Raw genomic sequence first — 5,078 nt, 5'->3', positions numbered from 1 at the left:
TGGGGTGGGGGCAGCCAAAATTTGTTTTGCTTAGGGTGGCAAAAAACCTAGAGCCAGTCCTGCCTCCACGCACTGTGAGGTAGGTAGGAGCGGATCATTATTATCTCTACTTAAAAGCAGGAGAAGCTAAGGCTGAGAAAGGAGCATTGACTTGTCTGAGGTCACACAGCCAGGCAGTGGCAGAGTTGGGAATAGGACCTAAGAGCCCTGGTTTTCAAACTAACCATTCGATCTTGAATTTCAGACATTGAATGACCTAAGTAAAGTGTTCTTAGATGAGCTCCAGTCGAACGACAGTGACAGTAATTATTCAGCAAGTATTTGAGGAGTACTGCAATGTTAGAGAGAATCATGAACTGCTCAGAGACAATTAATGCAGAGAAGCAGCAAAATTCATCAAACATAGAACTGGTTCTGACTTCTTTACTTGGTCTTAACAGAGAACACTAAGGACCTGAGTGTTCTCCCTGTCAATAACCCCTGCTCAGCCAATCAGGGTAGAGACTTGAGGACGGGAGGCTGAGGGATCTCACCAGACAGCCCAAAAGGATGGTCCAGGTCACTGGTGGGGATCACTGCCTGAGCACTAGTTCAGCCCCACATTTATGGGTGGACCTCCCACAGTGGGAGCTGCAGAGCATTTCCCCGCAACACACCCATTTACACACACACACCCCTCCTGGTGTTGGGAGGAGAACAGGTAAAAAGACAAAGGAAGCAAGAGAAGAAGAGAAAGGAGGGAGGGAGGGAGGAAGAGGTGAAACAAAAAGGACAAACACTAATGTCCCCAGTGATTCTAAGGGACAAAATCCCAGGTGCAGAATAAAATTCTGCCTCCTTAAGCTCGTGTTTTCCATGCCTAGAATTCAACTGTCACCAGATGGATCAGACTGAACAGGTTTCAGTCCTCCAGGAGGCTCTTACCTTCTAAACAGGGACGGCTGTTTTCTAGTAAAATCACTAAAAGGGAAGGAGAAAACCCAAAAGAGGTTCCTCCTGGCGCTCACGTCCGTGAACCTAAATACTCCCTCAGTCCTCAAAGAGAGACCTGGAGAAGGAGACTTGCTGAAGCAAAGCCACAGGGGTCTCTGAGGTTTCTCTGGCCCCTCGCCCCTGTCCTGCCTGACTGATATCAGCATCTCTCTGTGAGGTCACCACCTCCCCACCACCTTGGACCAATAGTCTGAGGTGCTGCAAAAGGCCTTTGTCATGTCACTGCCACACCCCTCCCTTGCTGTGCCAATGTCCTGCCCCTGGCCAGGCACTTTGGAGGTTTGAGCTACTCCTTGTGGATCACCCCACTCAAGGAGTGTTCATTCAAGGAAGCAAGCCGGCTAGACAGGAAAACATCAGACGCTGCTCCCAATGCTACACTCAGTTTTTCAGAAATTAGTCGACTCCTCCCAGTTTAGTGTCATCTGCAGGCTTGCTGAGGGTGTAATCCACACTATCCTCCAGATCATTAATGAAGATATTGAACAAAACCAGCCCCAGGACCGACCCTTGGAGCATTCCACTTGAAACTGACTGCCAACCAGACATGGATCCATTGATCATACCCACTGAGTCCGACTTTCTAGCCAGCTTTCTATCCACCTTATAGTCCATTCATCCAGCCCATACTTCTCGAACTTGCTGGCAAGAATACTGTGGGAGACCATATCAAAAGCTTTGCTAAAGTCAAGGAATAACACATCCACTGCTTTCCCCTCATCCACAGACCCAGTTATCTCCTCATAGAAGGCAATTATGTTAGTTAGGTATGGCTTGCCCTTGGTGAATCCATGCTGACTGTTCCTGATCACTTTCCTCTCCTCTAAGTGCTTCAGAAGTGATTCCTTGAGGACCTGCTCCATGATTTTTCCAGGGACTGAGGTGAGGCTGACTGGCCTGTAGTTCCCTGGATCCTCCTCCTTCCCTTTTTAAAGATGGGCACTACAGTAGCCTTTTTCCAGTCATCCGGGACCTCCCCCGATGGCCTTGAGTTTTCAAAGATAATGGCCAATGGCTCTGCAATCACATCCGCCAACTCCTTTAGCACCCTTGGATGCAGCAAATCCAGCCCCATGAACATGTGCTGGTCTCCAGTTTTTCTAAATAATCCCAAACCACTTCTTTCTCCACAGAGGGCTGGTCACCTTCTCCCCATACTGTGCTGCCCAGTGCAGCAGTCTGGGAGCTGACCTTGTTCGCGAAGACAGAGGCAAAAAAAGCATTGAGTACATTAACTTTTTCCACATCCTCTGTCCACTAAGTTACCTCCCTCATTCAGTAAGGGGCCCACACTTTCCTTGACTTTCTTCATGTTACTAACATACCTGAAGAAACCCTTCTTGTTACTCTTAACATCTCTTGCTAGCTGCAACTCCATGTGTAATTTGGCCTTCCTGATTTCACTCCTGGATGCCTGAGCAATATTTTTATACCCCTCCCTGGTCATTCGTCCAGTCTTCCACTTCTTGTAACTTTCTTTTTTGTGTTTGAGATCAGCAAGGATTTCACTCTTAAGCAAAGCTGGTCACCTGCCATATTTACTATTCTTTCTACACATCAGGATGTTTTGTCCTGCAACCTCAATAGAGATTCTTTAATCCTTTAGAGGATTGGAACTGATTTCAGTGGAGGTACATGTTTGCTAGGCTTTTATGCATTTGCACAGGAAAATATTGAGTGTTTCCATTCATTTCAGGGATCCCTACTCAGTGGAACTCCTCAACATAACAGAAATGCCATTATTTTGGTTGAAGGAAGAAGTTTGTATGGGGGCACTTGAATTTGAACCAAGGACCACTTGATTTGCAGTTAAACACTCTACCACTGAGCTATACCCCCATGACTGCTGTGAAGGTAAGTCAGTGATCTTAAAGATTTTGAAGGACAGACCCTGCCTCAGAGATCTCCTGTTCTCTTCCCAGACCACAGTGCTTTTAAAAATGGGGTTTGACTAAACTTATAGATACATGGAGACACCACAGCTTGCACACCCACCCACATAGCTTCCCCCAGTGACATAGCTACCACCTCTCGAGGAGATGGATTAACTTCACGGACAGGACAGCTCTCTCCCCTCTGCTTAGAGCATCTTCATTCTTTATGAATAGGTAGGAAAGAACCTCCTGAATGGACAGTAACCAATTGATCAAATATTGCTGAGTCTGCATTCGATATGGGTAACTGGTCATACTGGGCTGGATTAGTAGGAGCATTGCCAGCAGATCGAGGGAAGTGATTATTCCCCTCTATTCGGCACTGGTGAGGCCACATCTGGAGCATTGCGTCCAGTTTTCGCCCCTCCACTACAGAAACAAATTGGAAAGGGTCTAGGGGAGGGCAACAAAAATGATTAGGGGGTAGGGGACTTACGAGGAGAGGCTGAGGGCAGGGCCACCCAGAGGGGGGGCAAGTGGGATAATTTGCCCCAGGCCCTGCAGGGCCCCCATGAGAATATTGTATTCTAGAGTATTGCAACATTTTTTTATAGAAGAGGCCCCCAAAATTGTTTTGCCCCAGGCCCCCTGAATCCTCTGGGTGGCCCTGCCCACTCCACCTCCTTGACTCATTCTCCTCCCTCTGAGGCCCCACCTGTGCTCTGCCCTCACTCCAATTTGGCCACTTCCCACCCCTGCTCTTCCTCTTTGGCTGAGGCCTGCTGGTCCACCTTTTGCTTGCTCCTCTCCTCCCCAAAGGCCTCCTTGTGCCTCTCCACCCCCTACCCCAAGGTCTGCCCTTCCCCTGAGACTCACCCTGCCCAAACCTCTCTGCCCCCTCCCCTAAGATCAGCTCTGCCCACCACTTGCACCTCTCTGCCCCTCCTCTGAGGCCTGCCCTGTCCACCTCTTTCCTTGGTCATCTCTTGTTATTCCTTGAAACATCAAGGATGGAATAAAAAGCTGAGTTTACTCCAGGGGGAGGAAAGAAAGGAGCCAGCAACCCCCTGACCAATCTCAGTGCCCCAGAGAAAACCTGCCCCCTGCTATTGCAATCCCTGATGTGCTGGGGATATGATGGTAAAGGAACTGTCTGAATGATCAAGGCAGGAAATGGACAACAATCTACTGGAACGTCATTGACCACAAACACTCTCTCCTCATGCTCCAGCCAGAAGAGAAATGAGCAAACATAATCCCAACTCTACAAATAAAACGATGGGATGTAAAATAGCTGTTGCAACTCAAGATCAACAGAGCCAGACATGTACCCAGAAGCCTCCTACTGCAAGACAAACTCAAGAAAGAAACTGTTAGGCCTGAATAAAGATATTGCAGACAAAGCCAGTTATGCCAACCTGAATAAAGTCAGGCTAACAGAGGCTTATGGGTAATTCATAAGTGGAAAATGCCCGGGAGTTGCCTGTCTCTCACAGAGTTAGGCATCCATAAGATAAAAGGAATGGCATTCCTGGCATGATACCAGATGTACTGTGTTAGGAACAATGGTAAAACTCCCTGTTTCTGTTCTCTGTTTCTTTCTGACTCCTATAAATTATATCATTCTTGTTTGTAGTAATTGTTTAGGCAGTATTATTTATCTTAATCAATTAGTTTTAAACATAATAAAGGTTTGGGTTTTAGTAATTAGTAAAAGGGGATTGGACTGCTAAATGAATAATTTGTGACACGACGGAACTGTCTATAAAAATTATATGCTAGTTGTAAAGCAAACTGGTTCCTTTTGGAAGACGAGCTTGCTCTTTGTTGTCATGTGCACTCGTCAATAAAGAGCTTTTGTTCAGACTTTGCTGGTGTTGCCTGTCACTCTCGTGGTCAGACAATGAACCTTGCCATTATTGGGGCACCGGGGTCCCCAACAAAACCAACAGGACTCCACTGGCCATCACATACAGTCCCCAGCTAAAACCCCTCCAACGCATCATCAGGGATCTACAACCCATCCTGGACAATGATCCTACACTTTCACAGGCCTTGGGTGGCAGGCCAGTCCTCGCCCACAGGCAACCTGCCAACCTGAAACATATTCTCACCAGTAACTGCACACCGCACCATAGGAACTCTAGCTCAGGAACCAACCAATGCAACAAACCTCGATGCCAAATCTGCCCACATATCTGCACCAGCAAC

At 47.5% G+C, this 5,078-nt stretch overlaps 1 non-coding gene across 1 annotated transcript; it reads right to left on the bottom strand.

The window, feature by feature from the left end:
- Positions 1-2,760: 2,760 nt before the first annotated feature.
- Positions 2,761-2,832, bottom strand: TRNAC-GCA (transfer RNA cysteine (anticodon GCA)). Its single transcript has one exon. It is a non-coding gene; the product is annotated as a tRNA-Cys (tRNA).
- Between the last annotated feature and the right edge of the window lie 2,246 nt (positions 2,833-5,078).

The sequence above is a fragment of the Gopherus flavomarginatus genome, chromosome 23 (assembly GCF_025201925.1).
Source record: "Gopherus flavomarginatus isolate rGopFla2 chromosome 23, rGopFla2.mat.asm, whole genome shotgun sequence".
Taxonomy (NCBI): domain Eukaryota; kingdom Metazoa; phylum Chordata; order Testudines; family Testudinidae; genus Gopherus; species Gopherus flavomarginatus.
This window is presented reverse-complemented; position numbering and strand designations above follow the sequence as displayed.